The sequence below is a fragment of the Giraffa tippelskirchi genome, chromosome 8, assembly GCF_054371585.1.
Source record: "Giraffa tippelskirchi isolate mGirTip1 chromosome 8, T2T-mGirTip1v1.2.pri, whole genome shotgun sequence".
NCBI classification, from domain to species: Eukaryota; Metazoa; Chordata; class Mammalia; order Artiodactyla; family Giraffidae; genus Giraffa; species Giraffa tippelskirchi.
In genome coordinates, this window is record NC_137282.1 from 153,992,667 (window position 1) to 154,016,997 (window position 24,331).

The following is a 24,331-nucleotide window of genomic DNA, read 5'->3' on the forward strand; positions in this document are numbered from 1 at the left end:
CCCTTATCCTGCTCTATAATTTCCCTTAGAGTGTATCATCTCCTAATATATAATTTACTAATTTGTTTATTGTCTGGCTCCTCCTACTATAATGCAAGTTCCATGAAACAAGGATATCATTGTCTGTTTTGTTTATTACTATGTCCCATTGTCTGCAATAGTGCCTGGCACACAAGGACTCAATGAATATTTGCTTTTGTTTGTTGATTGTTAATCTTCCTTTTATTGTTATTGTTTAATCGCTAAGTCATGTCCAACTCTTTTGCGACCCTATGGACTGTAGCCTACCAGGATCCTCTGTGCATGGGATTTCCCAGGCAAGAATACTGGAGTGAGTTGCTGTGCCCTCCTTCAGGGGATCTTACTGACTCAGGGATTGAACCAGTGTCTCCTACATTGCAGGCAGATTCATTTACCACTGCACCACATGGGAAGCCCAATCTCCCCTTGCTAGACTATAATCTTCTCATAGGGTGGGAATCTTGAAATCTGTTTTGTTTTAATTGACAAGTCCCAGTGCCTAGAATAGCACCTGACACCTAGAGGACCCTCACTGAATATTTGTTGACTTGAATCAGTGAATCACTGTGTCCGTGGAGATGGCCATTCATAACTTTCTGTCTCCATTGGCTACACAGCTTCACTGGTTCACTTCTGAGAAGTGGAGTTCCATTGTACTCAATAAATATCCACTGTGCTTTCCTAACTTGGAGTGAGGCTGAACTTGAATTTGACACTGTAATGCTGCAGAAGGTTATAGCTGGGTACAAAGCAATAAACTATGGCTGTCCATACGAATCATAGTACAGTGACAATGGACACAATTGAGCCAGAGTTGACAAGTGCATTTGACATAAAACACCAGGTTTTAAAGCAGTTCTTTGATCTTTCAGGCACTTTCTATAACTTCCTGCTTCCTGGCACTTCCTGCCAGGATCCTTCTGCACTTGTCTCAACCTTGTATTTCAAGAAAAATGCAGGTTTCAATTGATAAGAACTATTAGAGCCATGCTATACTACTCTGGATATGTGTTAGCTGTCATCTTTTATGTTATAGACATTACAATTTTGTTCAATTCTTTAATATCTCTATATGCAAACCTTCTATTAAACTAAACCTTTGATCTCCCCCTACTTAAAATGTCTTCCTATGACCTGTTGCCGTGGAGATGATCACATATGCCTCATTTAATTATGTAAACAGCAGATAGTTCTGTCCATCTTAATCTCACATATAGGCAGTTTCATTTTTCCCTTTTCTGCTGGTAAGTTTTCATCTTAGCTTAGGTGAATTTAGAGCACCATGCTTAAGGACTCAGGTGTTTTAAGTCGACAACAAAATTAAATTTCTCTTGATGAATTAACTAGACTCCTTCTAATTCAATATTCAATTAATTCGAAAGTGGAAGAGACCATCTTTAACAATCTGGAACCCAAATTCACAAAGAGATCAGAGTTTCTATTTCAGTTCAATTATCTGAAACTTAAAACTGCCTTATTAGAGTTAAGATGATAAAAAATACATATTTTAAAAATAACAGTTATTCCCTGGAAATAGAATCTGGAGAATATTAGATGGCTGCTGTAATAGCTCTTATGTATGTATGTATGTTAGTTGCTCAGTCGTGTCCGACTCTTTGTGACCCCATAGACTGTAGCCCACAGACTCCCCTGTCCACAGAATTCTCCAGAAAAGAATACTGGAGCATGTTGCCATTCCCTTCTCCAGGGGATCTTCCCAACCCAGGGATCCAACTTGGATCTCCTGCCTTGCACGCAGATTCTTCATCATTTAAGCCACCAGGAAAGCCTCTTAAGCATAGCCAAACAACTCAAAATACCTATCCTTCTTACTCTTTATGAGTAGGGTTGCCAGATAAAATACAATATTTAGAACACACTCTTACTTAAAAATTAATTGTAGTTTATCTGAAATTCAAATTTAACTGAGCATTCTGTATCTTTATTTGCTAAATATGGCAACTCTATTTATGAGACACAGTTGGCCATCAAATACTCCATACTCCATCCAAATTTTTCCTAGTTACCAGGGAAAACTAAAGAATTTCTATTAGTAAAAGAGGGAGAGATGTCACTCAGGAGTCTCTGGGTCTGCTGGGGCATCGAAGACCCTGCTCAGATCATGGGTGTTTGTTCAACACAACACAGAACCGCTAAAGCTTGGGGTAGCAACTAAAGACCCTCTCTCCAGTTTCATGCAGAATGGGAGTGAGGAAAATAGTTATAATTAAGGTCTAGAGGACAAGTGGTCCTTTCATGATATGGGGCTGTTTTCTAATGCACATTGTAACTCTTTCAGTGTTGGTAAAGAAAATGCTGCAACATTCTCTTGGGTTTGTGTTTCTGATTAGCTCTGGAGTAGAGTCCAGAGAACAGCGTTCTAGCCTCTACACTCTAACTCACTGGGAAGACTTGGGGACATTACTGGCATTTTGTGGCTCTCTCTGAGTCTCCTTTTACAGTTTTTTTTCTATGAAATGGGAAAGATACTGGCCCAGTCAAACTTGTGTTGCTGTTGTTCTCAAATAAGATTATCAGATGATGGTATAATTTATATGACGTTACAAAGAGTGTGCAAACATCACACAAGGTCTTACTGTTATTATTGCCCCTTTATAAGGCTTCTCCGGTGGTTCAGCTGTAAAGAATCCACCTGCAATGCCGGAAACCTGGGTTCAATCCCTGGGTCAGAAAGATCCCCTGGAGGAGGGCATGGCAACTCACTCCAGCAATTTTGCCTGGAAAATCCCATAGATTGAGGAGCCTGGTGGGCTACAGTCTACCAGGGGTCGCAAAGAGTTGGACATGACTGAGTGACTGGGCATGCACATATGTCCCTTTGTGATTACAAAGGTTGTTGAGTCCTGCGTGCAACAGGAAAGACCAGTTAGGATGGGAGTGGGGTGGGCCACCTGTTGGAACTGAAAGACCCCATCAATTTAACATTCAACTCTTCCCAGTGGGAGCTGGGACACGTTGGTCTTGAGCAGGACATACATATTATAATTGTAGCAAGACAATTATAATGTCCAGGAACAACAACGCAGCCTGCTCTGGGACAGCGCTCCAGGGTGGCCATGGGACTGACAGGTGCCATCCTCCCCAGAAAAGTCCATTTGGGAAGTCACCGAATTGCACCTCGGCAGGGCCTATCGAAGTAATTAAAGTCCGTGCTGTGAAACCAGATCCCTTTTCACAGATGAGGTTGCTGATTCTCTTTCTGAAGCCAGGAAACAATAGATTATAGCCCTTCACATAGCCAACAGCCTAACCAGTACTCTGGCTCAGAAGTCCCCAACCTCCAGGATTTAATGCCTGATGATCTGAGGTGGAGCTGATATAATAATAATAGAAATACAGTGCACAATAGATGTAATGTGCTTGAATCACCCCGAAACCATCACCCCCCTCAGTCTGTGGAAAAGTTGCCTTCCACGAAACCAGTCCCTGGTGCCAAAAACACTGGGGATCGCTGCCCTGGCTGATAGCTCCTGAAACAGGAGGTGGGGCAGGGGAGAGACGTGGTCTGTTTCAAGGTTTTATAAGGCAGTTGCTCTGTGTGCACAAAGGACCTGAAAGAAGGCCAAGAAAGAAAAGGCGTCCCAGCTGAAACTTGGGAGTCTTTGTGGCCTTTGTCATCTGGGGCTAGGGTACTGGTTAGGATCCTCGTAAAACTCTGAATGTTGGTAGGAGACATGAAAAACAGCTCAGCTAGCCCCTCAGAACCCGCTGCTTCCATGCCATCTGCCTTCAGTAGTGTTTCCCTGCTTTCTTTCCTAATTTCTCTTTCTTTATCCACCTTTAGTCACAATGGGAAGCTGGAAAAATATATAATCATATGTTATCACACTTTGTGTGAAATCTTGTTCCTTCACTTAAAAATAAGATACAACATTTACTAGCTCTCCTTTAAAAAAAAAAAAAACCTCTACCTAAGGGAATTAGGTTGTTTTTATTTCTGCATGGTCTTTATCTATTTTAATTTTCCCCTATGGGTCTGTAGCTCAAGAAAATGATTCCCTTCCTTTGCCCTAAATAGTGTATTTTATAATTCAAATTCAAATAAGCACATTTCCCTCTCAATTACAATTATTTTTAAAATTCCACTTTGGTAGTCACTAGCAATCTATAAAATACTCTTTTCTATAAAATACTGCTATAAATATGGGTGTACAAATATCTGATTGACACCCTGTTTTCAATTCTTTTGGGTATATACCCAAAAGTACAATTGTTGAATTATATGGCAATTCTACTCTTAAAATTTTGAGAAAATGCCATACTGTTTTCCCCAGCTGCTACATCATTTTACAGCCCCACTAACAGCACACAAAGGTGCCAATTTCTCCACATCCTCACCAACACTTGCTATTTCTTGTTGTGATTTGTGGCCATCCTAATGGATATGAAGTGGTATCTCATTTTGGCTTTGATTTGAATCTCCTTTATGATCAAAGATACTGAGCATCTTTTCAGGAATTTGTTAGCCATTTGTATATCTTCTTTGAAGAAATGTCAGTCAAGTCCTCTGCCACTTTTTAAGTCAGGTGTTTTGTTGTTGCTGTTGAAATATAGTTCTTTATATATTCTGAATATTAGCCCCTTATCAGAAATATAGTTTACATTTACCCCCATTTTAAAGGTTGTCTTTTCACTCTGTTGATTGTGTCTTTCATGCACAGAAGTTATCAATTTTGATGTATGTGCATCTGACATAAGAAACTTCAGGTTTACCCCTTCTAAGATATTTCTGAAATATCTTTTAACCAGAAATGATCCATTCGTAGGACTGTATTCACCATAGGATGTATAATCAATATATATGCTTTCAAAGAGGAAATTCCTGGAAACTAGGAAAAGCCCAACCATTTTTCCAAAGTTCTTCCCATATACACAGTTGGCAGCTACACCCTTAAGCTCAAGACATTATTCCCAGTTAATATGAAAACTTACCCCAAAGGTATAATACTTAAACGTTATCAGTCAGCATAAATAAGGCACTGTAGTGTGTGTTTTATTCTCAAGGGAGAAGGAAGGAAGCATGGCATGAACAACTTAGAAGCTGAGGAAGAACTAAAATCTGAGATCCTCAGGAGGGAAACCGACAGTAAGAGCTTCCGCTTATGCAGAACTTACGACGCGCCCAGCACTGCTCTAGGGGCCGTGCATGCATTGACTAGAGATGCGTGCAGGTGTCTCTCTTTCATAAATGAGGAAAAGGAGACCTGAGCTTCAGGAGCTTGCCTAAGCTAATGCGTGACTGAGCCAGGCTTCAGAGGGGCCTAGCCGGAGCTAGTGCAGTCAGTACACTCCCAACTGAACACGACCCTCTGGATGCAGCCCTCGTGCCCACCTCCACTACTGCTCACTGGAAACCACTATGGTGCCTCTAGGGCTGAGATTATTTTTCTCTTGGAAATGATCTTCTACACACAAATGGAAAGCATTCAAACCTCCTTTAAGCAACAATTAATTCACCTCCTGTCTTCGTTTCCTAGGGCCGGGTTTCCTCTGTCTCATTCTACTTCTGTTTGATTCTCTCAGAGAGGTCAGTGCACCATGGCTCTGATTGAAGTGCTTGGAGAAAGCTGACTGGACTGAGTGCCCACAAGGCAACAGACACGGGCATTATTACTCATGTCATTCTCCCCACCTCCCTGCAAGGCCTGCCTTCACCTTCACAGCGGAGGGAAGTGAGGCTCAGAAATGTGAGACTACTTGCCCCAAATCTCACAGTCAGTGGACGGAGGGAGCAGGATTTGAGCTCAGAACTTCGATCACCTGCCTGCTGCCTCCTCCTGGGGGCCCTGAGGCTCTCTGTTTTTCTGAGGGTCCCTGTCTGCTGAAGGGCAGCCCAGCATGCTCTTCCAAAGGCCAGACACCTCTCACCGTCTTACCCCCTCTCACTAAGCTCTTTATTCATCTTCAGAGCTCACGTTATGGACTTCTTCCCTGCAGGTGCTCAGGGCTCTTGCTGTCAGAGATGAAAAATAACCTTCTCTACCTCACGAATGTGTGTCTCACTTGAAAGCTGGCATCACAGCACAGTTTGCTTTCCTGTGGCCCAGCCCTGCTGGCAACTCCCACCCTCGCTTCTGCTCACTCCCTAATTCTGCAGGCAAGTCTGCTGGTAGATGTCCCCCACTGCTGTGCACACACCCACACATACATGCACACACACACACCACACGCACAAGTAAACACACACTGCTCACATAGTACACATACATACTCCCCCACGCACATGCACCTCACACCACACGTAAACGCACAACTCATTTACACCTTTACACATCAGAGATACACAGACCTCATACACTACACACATATCCCTCATCACACACACACATCTGATACCACACATACTTCATAACTGCACACAAACCACAAACACACATCCAAGTATACTTCATACACACACTCCACATACAGACCTCAAAACACACATATAAGCATGTACATGTATACCTCACTATACACACCACACACACACACACACCCCTCATACACCCACCCCACATAAATGTAGGACAGGAAATTTCTTTCTATATACTCATAGGTTCTGGGGCTGGCATCTATGAATTAAACTGACAAAAGACAAGTTAGCAAGAAAAATGGTTTATTACATATGTATACAGAGGCCTTCATAGAAAAATAGTGAAGTAGTGAGACCCAAGGGCTTTATATATCACTTTAACAAAGAGCAATAAATTTGTGTAGAAGTGACAAGACAGAGAAGGGTTTAGACTTTAGGGGCAGTAAATTGTGGGAAGGTAAATAAAAAGGGAAACCCTAATGGAAGATGAGGGTTAGTCAGCAAGGTTCTGTTTATGAGACTCATCTCAGTGCTGCTTCATAAGATTCATTCTCGCCTTCCGAGATTGGGAGAGGGGCGGGGAGCCACCTTCATGAAGGGAATTTTATGCTCTGCTTTCTGGCAGAGAGGTTTTCTTGTGGCTCCTGTTCTTGATTGCCTTTAGCTCAAAATAATCCTGGTGCCACAATGGCATATTTTGGGGGTAATATAGGCTGCTCCCCTTTACATCTCAAAGACATGCACATAAACACACACACACCTCACATATTGCAACACATACAGTAGTTCTCCATATCTCTGGGTTCCACATGCATGGGTTCAATCAGCCTCAGATCAAAAATATTTGAAAAAAAAAGAATTCTAGAAAGTTCCAAAATGGAAAACTTAAATTTGTTGCACACTAGCAACTGTTTACATGGTATTTACATTTAATTTACAACTATTTACTGTACAAAAAAGATCTTCACAACACAGATAATCACGATGGTGTGATCACTCACCTAGAGCCAGACATCCTGGAATGTGAAGTCAAGTGGGCCTTAGAAAGCATCACTACGAACAAAGCTAGTGGAGGTGATGGAATTCCAGTTGAGCTATTTCAAATCCTCAAAGGTGATGCTGTGAAAGTGCTGCACTCAATATGCCAGCAAATCTGGAAAACTCAGCAGTGGCCACAGGACTGGAAGAGGTCAGTCTTCGTTCCAATCCCAAAGAAAGGCAATGCCAAAAAATGCTCAAACTACTGCACAATTGCACTCATCTCACATGCTAGTAAAGTAATGCTCAAAATTCTCCAAGCCAGGCTTCAGCAATACGTGAACCGTGAACTTCCAGATGTTCAAGCTGGTTTTAGAAAAGGCAGAGGAACCAGAGATCAAATTGCCAACATCCGCTGGATCATCGAAAAAGCAAGAGAGTTCCAGAAAAACATCTATTTCTGCTTTATTGACTATGCCAAAGCCTTTGACTGTGTGGATCACAATAAACTGTGGAAAATTCTGAAAGAGATGGGAATACCAGATCATCTGACCTGTCTCTTGAGAAACCTGTATGCAGGTCAGGAAGCAACAGTTAGAACTGGACACGGAACAACAGACTGGTTCCAAATAGGAAAAGGAGTACGTCAAGGCTGTATATTGTCACCCTGCTTATTTAACTTATATGCAGAGTACATCATGAGAAACGCTGGGCTGGAAGAAACACAAGCTGGAATCAAGATTGCCGGGAGAAATATCAATAACCTCAGATATGCGGATGACACCACCCTTATGGCAGAAAGTGAAGAAGAACTAAAGAGCCTCTTGATGAAGGTGAAGGAGGAGAGTGAAAAAGTTGGCTTAAAGTTCAGAAAACTAAGATCATGGCATCTGGTCCCATCACTCCATGGGAAATAGATGGGGAAACAGTGGAAACAGTGTCAGACTTTACCTTTTTGGGCTCCAGAATCACTGCTGATGGTGACTGCAGCCATGAAATTAAAAGACGCTTACTACTTGGAAGGAATGTTATGGCCAACCTAGATAGCATGTTTAAAAGCAGAGACATTACTTTGCCAACAAAAGTCCGTCTAGTCAAGACTATGGTTTTTCCAGTGGTCATGTATGGATGTGAGAGTTGGACGGTGAAGAAAGCTGAGCGCCGCAGAATTGATGCTTTTGAACTGTGGTGTTGGAGAAGACTCTTGAGAGTTTCTTGGACTGCAAGGAGATCCAATCAATCCATCCTAAAAGAGATCAATCCTGGGTGTTCATTGGAAGGTCTGATGTTGAAGCTGAAGCTCCAATACTTTGGCCACCTCATGCGAAGGGTTGACTCATTGGAAAAGACCCTAATGCTGGGTAGGATTGGGGGCGGGAGGAGAAGGGGACGACAGAGGATGAGATGGTTGGATGGCATCACCGACTCGATGAACATGGGTTTGGGTAGACTCCGGGAGTTGGTGATGGACAGAGAGGCCTGGCGTGCTGCAATTCATGGGGTCGCAGAGAGTCGGACACGACTGAGCGACTGAACTGAACTGAAATAGCATTTACATTGTGTTAGGTTATAAGTAATCTGGAGATGATTTAAAGTATATGGGAGGATGTATGTAGGTTATATGCAAATACTGTGACATCTTATATAAGAGAGCTGAACATCCTCGGATTTGGGTACCCATGGTGGGAGTGTCCTAGAATTAATCCCCTGATGATACCAAGGGATAAATGTACATACCTACCTCATACACTGACATGCTTCATACCAAACACACCTCACACCACACCCAAGCACACACACCCCACATGTTATACACACTTCAGTGAAAAAGTGAAAGTGTTAGTCACTCAGTCGTGTTCGACTCTTTGCAACCTATGGACTATAGTCTACCAGGCTTCTCCATTCATGGAATGCTCCAGGCGAGAATACTGGAGTGGGTTGCCATTCCTTTCTCTAGGGGAATCTTCCTGACCCAGGGATCGAACCTGGGTCTCTTACATTGCTGGCGGGTTCTTTACTGTCTGAGCCACCAGGGAAGACCCACACACCTCAGAGACACACACATAAAACCCTATGCCGCACATAATAACCACACACACACACACACCTCACACAGCTCACACACATGCACGCCGCCCTTGTTGCACACACCACACACGCCATGTGCATGCTCTGCCCACAGACTCCCCCTTCGTCCTTTGAGATCCACCTCCCTTGGAAGCCTGTCCAGTTCCACCAGCACGAGACTGGATCCGGAGACCCTCTAGGGGTCCCCTGCCTGACCTGTCATCTCTCCATTGTTGGTGTCTGTCTTCTCCAGCAGAAGATGGGTTTCTGAAGGCTCGACAGGTGTTTATTCACAATTCTACCCTTTCCCCCTACCCCTGTACCAGCACAGCACTCAGAATCTCGGCAGATACTTCTGGAATGAAAATTTGCTCTTCCTCTGATAAGAGCCCACTGGATTAGTAAGCCAGCCTCACCTACTAATTCCAGACTGTCTGTCTGGGTCCAAATATTAATCACCATAAGCTGATGCTTAACCTTGGGACAGTTTGCTAGCCAGTGATGTGGAGACGTCAACAGCAGCTAGCTCCCACTCACCAGGAAGATTCAGGGAGGTTTTAGAACTAGGAGATGTAGATAGTACAGCATATATTAGCTCTAAACAAACAACATTATCAATCAATACCCCAGGGATGGAAAGCCACACAGCTCTGCTAGAAAAAGCCAACCCCGATATCTGGTCTGACCAGGCAAGACGCCAATTCTGCCACCTTCCTGGGCCCCTTCTCTTATCTCAAGCAGACAGGTGTTCCCAGGCACAATGGAGTCAAGAAGAGCGGCTCTCAATCCAGTCTAACCAGGCTGGGCATCTCTGCTCCCAGGTGCATTAATAAACAGATCTGCCGTCTAGCTCAGATCCCCCAAAACATGCGTGTTCCTGTTAGTAACTATAGTCTTTGTTCTAAATCCACGCCAATGCCCGCTTAATGTTTCTGACAGATTGGTTCTTTCTATTAGGTGACTTTCTGAATAAATGAAAAACATTTCCCTGTGGCCTGCCTGTCACAGTTTTCTTTCTTTTTTTTTTTTCCTGTCCTTTAATTGGGAACACTTTCCGACCTCACCAAGGCCTGTCTGCCTCCTAGTGAGGTAAAGATTTGATTTCTTCCCTATTAAAATTTCCTTCTGAGTCAACATGAGTATATTGGGGATGGGGGGAAATCTAGCTAAGGGGAGGGGTGAGAGCAGAAAAACATACAATTCTGTGAGTTAAAAAAAGGTGAGTGGTTCAGGTCCATTAGGATGCTGGCAGGAGCCGGGCTGGGTAGGAGATGCTGACAGCCCTCCCGACGGGTCTGCACGGGCTCCTCAGAGCCCAGTGTCCAAGATCCCTGTGTGGCAATTTCATCCCCCGCAAGTGCTGCACATTACAGTGCATTAGAGAAACAGAGAACTGTCATGATTTTCTTGCTGAAAGGCTTAGGTGGGAAAGGGGGTGGGGCGGCCTGCATGAGTGTGGTTCCATTCGAACTTACTAGAAATAGATTTCACACCTGCTTCCTGCTCCTGAACGTGCTGCTTTCTGCATTTCAGGCCACCATGGGCACAACCCCTCATCTCCGATTCAATGACATTGCTCACTAGTTCATAGAAACTGAAAGATTGGGGTTGGGCGGGATCATTTCTGGGGGCCACTCACATTCCATCGAGGGTCACAAAGCTACCAGGGGAAGCTGCCTGGGGCTCAGGGCCCCAGGGCTTCCAGAGGTGCTCTGTGCACATCAAACACTTGGATTGCTGTGCTTTGTGAAATGCTTTAACACAAGCAACAAGGTATGCTGAGCACCACGGATGACAAAAGTCTCACTCTATTGGCTTCTCATATCAGCTGACATCGTCTAGATCTTTCTGATGGGGGAGCTGAGTTGGGGACTGGTTCAGGTCACTGCTCTCAGGTCAGATACTTAACCATGGATCTATAAGACTCCTATGTGACCTAGGTAGTCTGCAAGGGCTGCTGTAACAAGCTGCCACAAACTGGATGGCTTAAAACAACAGACGTTTATTCTCTTGGAGTCCCAGGAACCAGAGGTCTGAAATCAAGGCATCAGCTGGGTCGATTCCTGTGGAGGGCTCTGAGCAAAGATCTGGCCAGCTCTCTCTCTTCTGTGAAATGAAAAATGTTGCTGCTGTATCAAAAAAACAAAGGCTGTTGTAGCCATCAGTCACTACCATCACCCTGGATGGTGAGCCCTGAGGGGACGCAGGATGGAGAAAAGCAGGATAGTGACCCTAGATAGTTAAGGTGCACTTGCAAGAAATGATTTTGAAGAGCCCAAAATCCTGCATCTTCCCATACATATTAAAGTGTTTAAATTAATTAACTTGAGATACCTGGTTTTCTTTAATTTACAGTAATATTTTGAAGTTTCACTACCTGATCTTTGTTGCAAAAACTATGCTGGCCTCTCCCTTACCTCTTCAGAGCAGTCTCTTATAGCTATCTGAGAGACTGTGTTCTGCACTTCTGTCCTCAGTTTTGTCCACCAAATAAAACATGATTCTCAGCTTTTAGGTTGTGCATTTTTTTCCAGTCGGCACTTCCTGTGATTGGCAGTAGTCCCTGGCATTGCTCAGCTTTGGCAGCAGAATTCCAGTCTGTTTCCATCTTCACATGGTGTGTCTTCCCTGGGTGTATCCCTGGGCATGTGCAAATTTCCCTCCTTTTGTAAGGACAACAACCACTGCATTTAAGGCTCACCTTAAAATTTTTCTTAGTCACCTTCTCATAACCAGCCTTCTCCACACTCCTCTTGCTTTCATCCTTGGTCAGAGGTGGTGCTGCCTGCATGCTAAGTTGCTGCAGTCATGTCTGACTCTGTGCAACCCCATGGGCCAGGTTCCTCTGTCCGTGGGATCCTCCAGGCAAAAATACTGGTGTGAGTTGCCATGCCCTCCTCCAGGTGATCTTCCTTAATTTATTTAGCCCTAAATTCTAAGCCACCTCTGAGAGTTAATCACTTTTCTGTGCGTATCTCCTATTTATACAGAAGGTATGCATGGTAATAAGCTTCTGTTGATTGATTCTTCTGTGAATCTATCTTTGATTACAGGAGCCGCAGCTGAGAACTTAGAAGGGTCGGGAAAGCCATGTTTTCCTCCCCTACAATCTCATCTCAGCTGAATTAATGGATTCTACAAAGACCTTATTTCCAAATAAGGTCATATTCACAGATTCCAGATGGGCATGAATTTTGGAGGACATTATGCAACCCAGTACAGTAACCTTAACCCCATTTATCCTTTTCCAGCCTCAGTTTCTTCATCTGTACCTCAAAGGGTTCCTGGAAGGATGAAGTGAGAAGACCCATGAAAAGGGTTTTGCCCTGGCTTCGGCAGTCAATGGATGTTGGTTACCCTTGCTGCTAGTATGTCCTCATCAACACTGTTGTTACTGAACCAGGATCACTTATGTCCTGATGTACTGCTGCTGCTAAGTCGCTTCAGTCGTGTCTGACTCTGTGCAACCCCATAGACGGCAGCCCACCAGGCTCCGCCGTCCCTGGGATTCTCCAGGCAAGGACACTGGAGTGGGTTGCTATTTCCTTCTCCAATGCATGAAAAGGAAAAGTGAAAGTGAAGCCACTCAGTTGTGTCCGACTCTTAGCGACCCCATGGACTGCAGCCTACCAGGCTCCTCCGTCCATGGGATTTTCCAGGCAAGAGTACTGGAGTGGGCTGCCATTGCCTTCTCCGATCCTGATGTGCAGCAAGCCAAAACCCTGAGACACTGAGGTTTGAGTCAAAGAGAAAATTTATATGCAAAGCATTCTAGCAAAGAGCGGAGAGAACAAACCTCAAATCCACCTCCCCAAAGGCAAGGGGCGAGGGGCCTTTATGGAATAAAGAATGAAAAAGCATGACAGTCCCAACAGAGGCCCGGGGACAGGAGGAGCGTGGGGAAGGGGATTGAGAAAAGGTGCAGTAATTGTTGTTCTGCACAGGTGTAATAAGCTACAGGCCTCCCCATGTTCACAAGATCTCTGAGTGGACACTCGGACATGCCCAGTTGAAGGGGCATGGTCCTCTCCAGTCTTAACCAGCTCGGCTCAAACTAGACACAACTGACTCTCAAGTTCCTGGAAAACACCTTGGAACAACACCTCACTGTTAAAGCTATGTGCTGCTTGGAGGACATGTAAGCCTTCAGTGGCAATAATTAAAGCAATCTTCATTAGTGAAGGCAAGTTATAGGTGAAATGGATTTAACTAATGATTGCCCACGGTTTCACCATCCTCAACATCGTCACGTTCATCTTCTTCAGCCACTGGGGTTAGAGGAGCTGAGAGAGACACCAAGAGGGACAGCACACAGCCTCTGCTCTCAAGGGGTCTATGGTTCTAGCTATGGGCGCTGCCCTAACATAGCTTACATACTAAAGTGCTAAGCAAGATGGTGTCTAACAGGACAGCCGAGGAAGAGGAGACCACTGAAGAGACAGCACAGAAGACACCCCATGGGAGTGAGCTCTTTAAGGAGTCTTGGAGCAACCTGGGTCCCTCAGAGCCTCAGCCCACTGCCTAGAAGGGGCACCCCTTCATTCCTGCACCATGGAACCAGGTTGAGGGCACGCAGACACAAGGTTGTCACCCACATGCCTCATTACCGATGGAGTATGGACTGACTCTGAGAGGTACTCGCTTCTCCCTTGGAAAAGTACATCTCTGACTGAAATGATGTCATCTGCATTTCGATGAGAAGTCTGAGATCCGGGATTCGAGGGGGCTCCCAGGGCACCTCCTTTACTTACCTTACAGGTTCAAAGAACATCAGCCCCACAATATGTGGGGTGCATCTCTCTGTTGACTGAAAAATACACACAACCTAAAATTTGAGAATTATGTTTTATTCAGTGGCCTTTCTGAGGACTTGCAACCAGGAGGCAGCCTCTCAGATAGCTCCAAGGGACTACTCCAAAGAGGTAAGGGAGAAACCAGGATACATGGAATTTTGCAGCAAAAACCAGGTAGTCAGAACATCAGATTACTGTTAAAAGAAATCAGATACTCAAGATGATATATAGGAAGATGCAACAGTCTGGGGACATCGAAATGATTCCTTTGTTAGGCACCTTCACTATTTAGGGCCAGTTTCCTGATTTTTTACCATCCTGAATCCTCAGGGTGTGCAGTTGGGGGCTACAGTGGCTGGTGGCTTGATGGCTGCAGCTTCCTTTGTTTACTGGTATGACAGGAGGCATATTTGGTCCAGACCTTCTGAATTCACAGAAGGTGAATGGGAAGGACACTGGAGTGGGTTGCTATTTCCTTTAACACAAGCAACAAGCTTACAATGTGTGTCTACAATGGTTGCATGTGTCCTACGCTGGCTGTCATGGGAAGCCTGTAAAGCTTCTTATCAGAATGCTTCCCCCATCCCTGGAAAGCACGAGCTGTTGATGCAGATCTCAGCAATGCAAAAGTCCAAGGGTCGAGAATGTGTATGGCTAAAACCACACTTTGGAGCACTCAGCGGTTCTTGAATTAACAGTGCAATTGGCCCTTTGTCTGCTCCAGCACTTCCATCCGGAGAGACCTTGGAAAACCAGCCCCATTGTCAGCTCATGAGAGTGTGCTTCTGAAGTGTTCTGCTGAGGCAGTTGGCTTTCTCTCATCTGCTGGGGGTCTTGCCTTTCATGTGAGTATTATAAATAAGATGAATCTTGCTCATCAATGAGCAAGGGCAAGAAGGCAAAATTATTCCTCTAATAATAGATTCCCTGGGCTGAAATAATCTGATTGGCTTTCTTTGAAATGAAAGATGAAATTGATTCATGAAAATGTATTTCCCTTTGAAGAGTACTCCAAGGCACTGACTTGGGGAAAAGCATGATATATTTGGTTGTTGTGTAGCAGCTGTTATATCCTTAAATCTCAAATGTGATTTGGGTGCTGGGACTTTATAGTACAAAAGGGGGCCGCGTTCATAGAGCAGGCCACCAAAGCTTTCATACATCCAATATATCTTTACTGAACCTAATAATCTTAGCTCCAATTCTTGGTCTTCTAAGAAGAGGTCAAATGTATAATAATATAGTCAGAATTTTCTAGAAGGGTTGGATATTAACTCCTTGCCACTGAATGGAAGATCATAGATCCTGATGTTTATGTTAAAAACAAACTGTAATCTTTTGTGTTGATGAGTTGGACAGAGATGCAGAAGAGGGAGAGAGTGTCTTTAAAATTCCAAGGTGCAGAGGAAGCCCTTGACGATTCTTTAGAAAGATAAAGGACCTCTTCCTACTTTACCTTATCTTCTGTGCCTTTCTCCTATTTCCTGGTAAAAATAATCATTGCAACAATCATTGTGGTGATAGCACCACAATGATGATAACATTGAGGGTGACAGTTAACATTTACAGAGAGTTCTGTATGTGTCAGAATCGGTGCTTTACAGATATCTTGTTGAACCCTGCCAACGATGTAATGAAGTCATACAGCACTGTTATCGGCCCCATTTTACAGATGAAGAACTGAGGCCCAAGGTCACACAGCTGGAATTCAACCTCAGCAGTCAGTTCAGGGGCTCACCCCCCCCCTTCAGAAGTATCCCCTGCCTTTTGCATTTTTCTTATGCTGGTGAATCTCTTAAAACATCTGGACAGAAAAAGGTTAAATGCAGTCTGTGGGAGAAACTGGATGAGGCCGGGACAGTGAGGACTCGCAGGAGACGGGTTGCTCCTGCAGGTAGAGGTGGGCGTTATGCTACAGAAGTTGGTGACAGGCAAGAGGTCACCTTCTGGGTGGGCAGGTGATGTCAGCGAACAGAGACAGAAAAGCAGAATAACCAGAACAAGCTCTTTAAGACATTCAGAAAGGCAGAAAGCCACAGAGACCTCTGTCCGCTGACGGGAAAGGTCAGCCTCTGAACAAAGGATTCAGAGACAGTCCCTGATCTTTGTGAGTGCAAAGTCTCCTGGAAACCTAGATGCTCACAGTGGGCTACAGTCTAAGTCAGACCACAGAACTCAGGCATCACTGTTGAGCCTCCTGGTTACTGGACCAGAAGTCCTTGAATCGCCCCTGAACTGGGGCTACCCGGGGCCTGTCTGCCACACTTCTCCTCTGTGTTCTTGGTGAACTCACGGATTCTCAAGGCCTACCTCAAGCGAGGGCAGCTTGGGAATCTGTGTTTTTATAAGCATCCAGGTGATCCTTGTGACCAAGGAAATCTAGAGAATAATGAAGGAGGTTATTTAGAGCCTGGGGGCCACACCTGCAAGTAGAGGTGAGGCAGGCTTAGCTGTCGGGAGAGGAGGGCGTGGGATCAGACGGCTAGGCAGGAAATCATATTTTAGGGTCACCAGTGTGTCCCAGTTTGCCTGGGACTGAGAGGATTGCTATGACACTGGACTTACAGTTTTAAAACTGGGACAGTTCCAAGAAAACCCTGTTTTTATCGTAAAGCCACATCCCTGCTTGCCATAAGCCTCACATGACCCCAGAATTCCAAAACTGTCTATTCTCCTTTCCCAGTAGAATCTAGCTTCCCTGGGCTTTAGCAGGAAAGCCTTGCTGAATCAAGTATCGCACACTGAATTATGTATGACTGATAGCTCCACTGGCCTCTCAGAGGTATTTGCATTTTTCAAAAAGCAGAACTGTATTTTATTTTGCCTCCTGCATTTCTGTTGCAGTTGAAATTACCAAGTATTTTCAAAAATCAACAGTAAAACTTGTAGTTGCATTTCAGAAAAATGATACAAGTATCTACTCTGCAATTTCTTTTAAGTTTCCTAGAGAACAGATAAATTTACACCTCTCTCTCAAAAGCATTATGCATTCCACTCATCAAAGTTAGATATTAATTCTTACTGTCTTGTCAAAGCAATTTTCATCTCTTTCCTTTCCCTAAATTCAGTACTATGACTTTAAGAAAAAAATCTTTCCATACATGTCTGAAGTCATTTGCTTGGAACTTGCTAAGAGAAATTAGAAAAGCAAGGTGAATAACTAAACCAAATATTGTATGGTGAATTAATGCAAATACCAGAGCAGAAAAATATTTACTTTACAGAAAAATAATTATAATATTAATAAAATACAAACAGGACCCACACCTCTGAGTTGACACTTGCTGGGTGCTTGCCTCTGAGGCCACTGAGGAAGGCATCTCAGACATGACATTTCCCCAGAGCCACAAGTCCCCAGAACAGAAAGCATAAGTTGACTGGGAAGGGAAGACCTTGAACCCTGAGTCCAGATAGAAGAGAGAGAATAAGAGTCTTTCTCTCTCCTTCTATCACTATTGCTGAAGCTTAGTTCCAGGTGAAAAGAGGGTAGTAGCCCCAGAAGGGAGGCAGGGATAGCACAGTAGTTTCCACGCACAGACGCCATGCCACCTTCATGCTGCCTACATTCAGATTCCAGCTGTGCCACATGTTAGCTGTGTGACCCTGGGCAAGCTACTTACCCTCTCTTAGCCTAAGGTGAACAGGTGATTGTGAGAATTCATAAACTAATATACATAAAGAACTTAGAACAAGAACTGCCACTGATCAGTGCTCTGTTAAGAGTCTGCTTATATTAAGAAGGATAATGATAACAAGTAGTAAATAAGCTATAGAGATCTAACTCATAGGGTAGTGAATAGAGACAATAGTATAGTACTATCATTATGTACTGTGACAAATATCAAGATGCTGGCAATCATATTACAGCATATAAGAGTATTAAAGTAACAGCCTGTATACCTTAGACTTCCCTGGTAGCACCTTACACTTATACGATGTCACATGTCAAACTTATTCAATTAAAACAGACAAAAAGGATAATGGTAGAAATATCCACATCTGTTATCTTGAGCACATTGGTTAATTTTAAAAATTGCTCTGAGCACAAGCTGTGTGACATTGCCAGATGCAGTCTGCCAAGTGGTTCCACTGGGTACCCAGGGTAGTGGTTGTCTGAATGAATTGCCACATTTAAAAAAATCGGAAACTCTCACATAAAAACACAGGTTTCCAGCTGTTTTGAAAAAGCAGAAGTATCTGGCCATGCTGCTCGCACATCTGTGTGACCACCCTCAGCCAGGGCTGAGTGGAAAATGTGCCTACTAATTTGTCAGGGACTCCATAACCGGATTTACTGTAGGCAATGGAATTTGCGAGGCTTATTCTAAGGCAGGGATCAGCAAACCATGGGCCAAACCCAGCCCACCAACTGGTTTTGTAAATAAAGTTTTACTGGGGGACTTCCCTGGTGGTCTAGAGGCGAAGACTCCAATGCAGGGACCCAGGTTCAATCCCTGGTCAGTAAACTAGATCCCACATACCACAACTAAACATCCTGCATAGCCAAATAAATAAATAAGGAAATAAATGTCTTTAAAATAAAATTTTATTGAAATATAGCTACAATCATTCGTTTACATATTGCCTATTGCTGCTTTCACATTGTAATGGCAGAGTTGAGTACAGAACAGAAAGTACATGGCTCACGAAGTCTAAAAATATTACTCTCTAGCCCCTTATGGAAAAATGTTTGCTAAACCACATTTCTCAGGTATTATCTTTCTGTAGAGAGTTTGCTCAAAGATGGCTTATTTTTATATTTTTGAAAATAGTATATTCAAATTTTTTTAACGTATTATAGTTGTTTAGAGGGAGAGTGGGAGAAGGCAATGTCAACCCACTCCAGTATTCTTGCCTGGAAAATCCCATGGACGGAGGAGCCTGGTGGGCTGCAGTCCATGGGGTCGCAAAGACTCGGACACGACTGAGCGACTTCACTTTCACTTTTCACTTTCATGCATCGGAGAAGGAAATGGCAACCCACTCCAGTGTTCTTGCCTGGAGAATCCCAGGGACCGGGGAGCCTGGTGGGCTGCCGTCTATGGGGTTGCACAAAGTCGGACACGACTGAAGCGACTTAGCAGCAGCAGCAGCAGCAGAGGGAGAGTGAATTAATCAGAGCCATTACCTTGAATCACAGAAAAGCTGAAACACCTGGAAGCTTGATCCAAGTGACTAGTTCCCGCTCTTCCCCTGTGCCTCTTCCCCCATTGTGCCTAAACTGCAGGAACAGTTCTTAAACTACATGATAAAGATGAGGCAGTATAGCTTTTATGACAACGTATTTAAAAACAGCACTTAGATTTTGTAATCAGTTATAGAAATCTTTTCCTAGATCAAGTGAAATGTCCATTTCCTCTGGCTTCATCTGAATCAATCAGGCCCCAAATATTGAACTCCCCTCCTGTTATAGTTCTATTTGTGTAGTTTCTTTTTAAGAAACAAAATGAGTCCCACTATTGGTCTCTGAAGCCTCTTCCAACTCTAACATTCTATGATTCGACCATCCAAAAATTAGGAGCTACCACTATTAGGTGTTCGTCGTGTGCCAGCTACGGTGCCGAGCACCTGGTAAGCATCAGCTCTTTCAGTCTCCACAGGTTCCTCATCAGGAAAAGGGCATAGTCACAGTACCTCCCTAGTAAGTGAGGATTAAACAGTAAAACGCCTTATGCATGAACAGTACAAACTGACCTGTAGGAAAGTCTATCTAGTATTGTTTTTATTTTATTCCTGACCACTCAAAACACACTATATGACCTCACTAAAGTCTACTGTTTCTTGAGAGTTCTATGCTCTAAAAATTTCTTGACCCCATCCCGTCTTAAGTGTCTCCTCTTTCCTCACGACTCTCTGGAATGATCAAAATAACCTGAGTTTTAGCTCTCAACCACTATTAGAGTGCATTCATGATCTGTGTATTTGGGCAAGTAGTTTTTGAAGGGAGGTATTTCCCACAGAGCATTCAGTATTCTGAATTCAGTAGTGGGTTCAGAAGCCAATTGTGTTGTGCAACCCCCAAATCTCATTTTCCAAAGCTACTCTTCAGGGTCTTTCCTTACAACCTGTATTTGAACTATCCATCTTGAACTAAATTGCCATATGATGTGATAATTAAAACTTCACATCTGCAGCTTTCTGCAATATAAAATAAACCACACTTATTTGTGTATAAGTAAACCGGCGTAAATAATCAGGCGTACCAGGAACACATGTTTACTGATTCAAACTGTAACATGATAAACCAAGACTGTAGCACTTGTCTTATTCTTTCCAGGAGGGGAGACATTTCTTAAACTCATGGACAGTTTTCAAGTGGCCCATGTAATTCCCCAGAAGCTCTTGTCAGCCCCATATCTAGTCTTTGCTTTAGGATAATCATTTCTTCCTCTGGTTCCCAACTTTGTACACTGAAATCACCTGGAACGCTTTGTAGATACTAATGCCTTGGTTACCCCCTACAGCTTCTGACTTAATGGGGCTGGGTAGAGCCTCATCAACTTCTCTGGTGGCTCAGCAGTAAAGAATCTGCCTGCCAATGCAGGAGGTGCAGTTTGATCCCTGTGTAGGGAAGATCCCCTGGAGAAGGAAATGGCAACCAACTCCAGTATTTTTGCCTGGGAAATCCCATGGACCGATGAGCCTGGTGGGCTACAGTCCATGGGGTCGCAAAGAGTCAGACACGACTGAGCTACTAAATAACAACAGCCTGGTCATCAAAACTTTTAAGGCTCCTCTGGTGATTCTAATTGCAACAAAATGTGAGAACCATTGATCTATAACATTATCAAATGAGCAAGTTGTTTAATTGATCATAGTTTCATTCTTTTATATGCGTAGTGCACCTTGACCTCTACAGATGTACAAAATGCCTCAAAATTTTCGACAATTGTAAGCTGCATACCAAGTTGAATACAGGGAGCTCTGCATTTCCGGAACATTCTATGCTCTGGTATGTATTGGAGTGTTGCATAATTACACAACTCAGTAATGGGTAAAGAAATATTCCACTAGACATTAATAGGGGTTAGAAGAAAGAAAAGAGGTTCAGAACCACAGAAATAAATAAAAATTAAGTAGTTCTTTACTGTGGGATTTCCCAGAAACTTTAATATTAAACTAATGTGCATGTAAATGTTCAGGAGCATTTCCCAAGCTCATTTGATCACAGAATGCTCTCATAACCCCCTCCACATCTCAGATGTGCCTCATAACATCTTCCAGAACATCCTGATGAATACTTTGATAAGCTTAGGTTCAAAGGGTTTTATGTTCTGGCAATAGGCAAGGAGGGGGTTGCTGAAGGAAGCACAGGACACAGAGCTGACACCTAACTCTACCCTGGGAACAGGGCCCAGCTTCCAGGGAGCTGACCTTTGCAGTCCACGGGTCCTTTTTCACTCTGGCTTACTGAGGCTGGCACCAAGGCCCTTGGTTGCTCAGCTCTCCCTATACCTGGGTGAGCCATGTCTTTGTCTTCCAATCCTCGTGGGTCGTAAAGAAGTTCTGACACGTGGAAACTATGAGTTAGTGGCACTCTGTATGGAGAGAGAATGAGGATCAATGCCAGGGCTCAGTGCTCTTTCCCACAGGGCAGAGGAAAGCAGAGGAGGATGAAAGATACAGTCTAGCACGTACCTAACAGTTCTGTGCTTCTGACCTCTACCATCTACTAATTCTGGCAGCGTGAACCTGGGCCAACCTTCTCATCTATAAAACAGGGATACATAATAGCTGAGTGTTCTCATAGAGATTAACTATGACCATGTAAGAGGAAGCGGTATATGAACCATAATGGCCTATGCAGATGATGGAAATTACTTTTATTATCATGGTCATTATCATCAGTAGGATTCTCTCCCTGAGTCTATCTGAATAATAAGCCAGGAGGAATTTGATTGGAAAATCTATAGCCATACTAAATTGTCTCACCAGTTTTTTTTTTAACTTTTTATTTCATATTGGAGTATAGCCGATTAACAATGTTGTGATAGTTTCAGGTGTAGAGCAAAGGGACTCAGCATAAATATACATGTCTCCATTCTCCCCCAAACTCTCCTCCCATCCTGGCTGCCACACAACACTGAGCAGAGTTCTCTGTGCTATACAGTAGGTCCTTGTTGGTTATCCATTTTAAATATAGCATGTTTCACTAGATTTTAATAAATATTGCAAAGCAGGAGAGAGAGGCACTGCTAAAGTCTTTAGAGGAATTCTGTTTTGCTCATTCTCCTGAAACCTTGAAAGTGAGCTTGAAGTTCACTTTATTCCACTATTTAATAGTCGGTAGTCTCCTACCATCGCTTCAAATGCATCTTGTTAGCAAATGGTTCCTTTGCGGGAGCACTTTAATGATTGAGTGATGAACACCTGCATCTTTCTACGAGCTGGTGGCTTTCCACAGGGTGGAGCTGAACATAATGAGCGGACAGAACACGAGCAGCGGTTTTCTCCCTCCGGGTTTTTCCCGTCGCCCCAACTCTGTTTCTGCAGACATGACTGTGAACATAGCTGGGAGGTAGTTTTCATCCACCTTAACCAAACCTGGAGAATCCTAGAAACCCTGAAGCTGGAGTCTAGCTACACTTTAAGTCAAGGTTCTTTTCACTAATAGTCCTTCCTGATGGACTGTTTCTCATCCAATTCATTCTATGTGCCAATTTGCCAGGATGCACACTTTATTTGTCCTCTGACTGGCACTAGATCCTCTGTCCTTCCTTTTATTGTGCAAATTTGTACTGGGTCTGTTCCTTTTGTTCCCACCAAGCGGCGCCCCTCCCTTCCCCTCCACCCATCCTGTGTGGAAATCCTCCCTTTCTTTCTAAGATGCCTCCTTCAGGCCACTTGATGCCAAGCCCTGGACAACCCTTGTCTTTAAGGAGCTACGCCCCCTCACCCCCCACCACAGAGACAACACCTTTGAATTGTTCTTTCTGCTTAGACCACCCCACGTAGTGTTTGGTCTAACATGTCCCTGTTTGCTCGGAGGGATAGAAATAAACATATTTGAATGGCTTGACTCCTAATACGCAAGAGAATTACATCTGTCTACTTGATAAAACCTGAGTACCTCTGACTTCTTCCAAGCTCATCACAATAATCAAAACAGCAGTGAACTTCTATGCACGTACATGTACTGGGCTTTCATAGGTGTCATCTCATTAGACCTCCCTCCCCCTCGTCTCTGTGGAGCCTCACTAAGGGGGAAGTAGGTGGCTGAGCAATCTTCTTATTCAAAGTCAACAGGAAGCAGGCAAGGGTGAAGCTACATTTTTAGTGAAGGGGCTAGGAGCCTTTTTTTTTTTTTTTGATCTTTGTGTTTTATTAATTATTTTTGTTGGTCTCCATCACAGATGAATTTTTCACTGGTAATTCCTTAGGACTGAATCCATTCCTGTGGGATTCAGAGCAGTGCAAATAAATTTTAAGCCGCAGAGCTAGGAAATGATAATAACAATAAAAGGAGCAGGAGGGACCTGGGGACAGCCAGCAGGACCAGCTCAGCTCTCAGCTGCTGTTGGGCTTTGCAAAGCTTGGCTCATTATCACCTGTACAACATAGTCCTTCGGGACCTTCAGTTCTTCCGAATTCATTTTGTCGGTGAGAGGTTTCCCAGAAAAGAACTGCCACTGACTACCTGGTTCCACTCCTCCTGCTGAATGTAGCTGCCTCTTCACGTGGTACTTTCTCTTGGAGTAAAGAGAAACTTGTTTTAGGGGCTTATAGTAATAAGCTCTATTATTAGAGCTTATTACAAGCTCTATTCTCTGTCAAATATAAGAGAATCTATCATAAAATGTAAACAGCAGCATTATAGCTTGGAATATTCTAGAAAGTAGGCATGAATGTGCCCACACAGCCAAGTGTGACCTGCCCAGGGAACCCTCTCTGCTCAGCCTCCACCCCCAATATCACCTCCCTTCATGGATGTCTCTGATGGGAGACCCCATCAGAACTCCTCTTTTAAAGAAACATCCAGACTTGTCCCTTCTCATCCCCTTTTCCTGCTTTACTTTCCCTTTTATTACTGCCTATCTTTGCCAGTGTCCTCTTATTAGAATGCAAGTTCTACAAGAGCAGTGATTTTTTTTTCTGCTTTATTCACATACGTCTGTGCATGACATCCATAGGCACTCAGATATCTGTCAAATGAACA

The 24,331-nt window shown here is 43.7% G+C and overlaps 1 long non-coding RNA gene across 1 annotated transcript in view; it reads left to right on the plus strand.

The window, feature by feature from the left end:
* Positions 1-24,331, plus strand: part of LOC145516721 (uncharacterized) — a 256,327-nt gene that overhangs the window by 118,262 nt on the left and 113,734 nt on the right. The window contains exons 3-4 of the long non-coding RNA XR_014061697.1: positions 12,634-14,304; positions 14,900-15,020. This is a non-coding gene — a long non-coding RNA (uncharacterized LOC145516721). The remainder of the gene's footprint in view (positions 1-12,633; positions 14,305-14,899; positions 15,021-24,331) is intronic.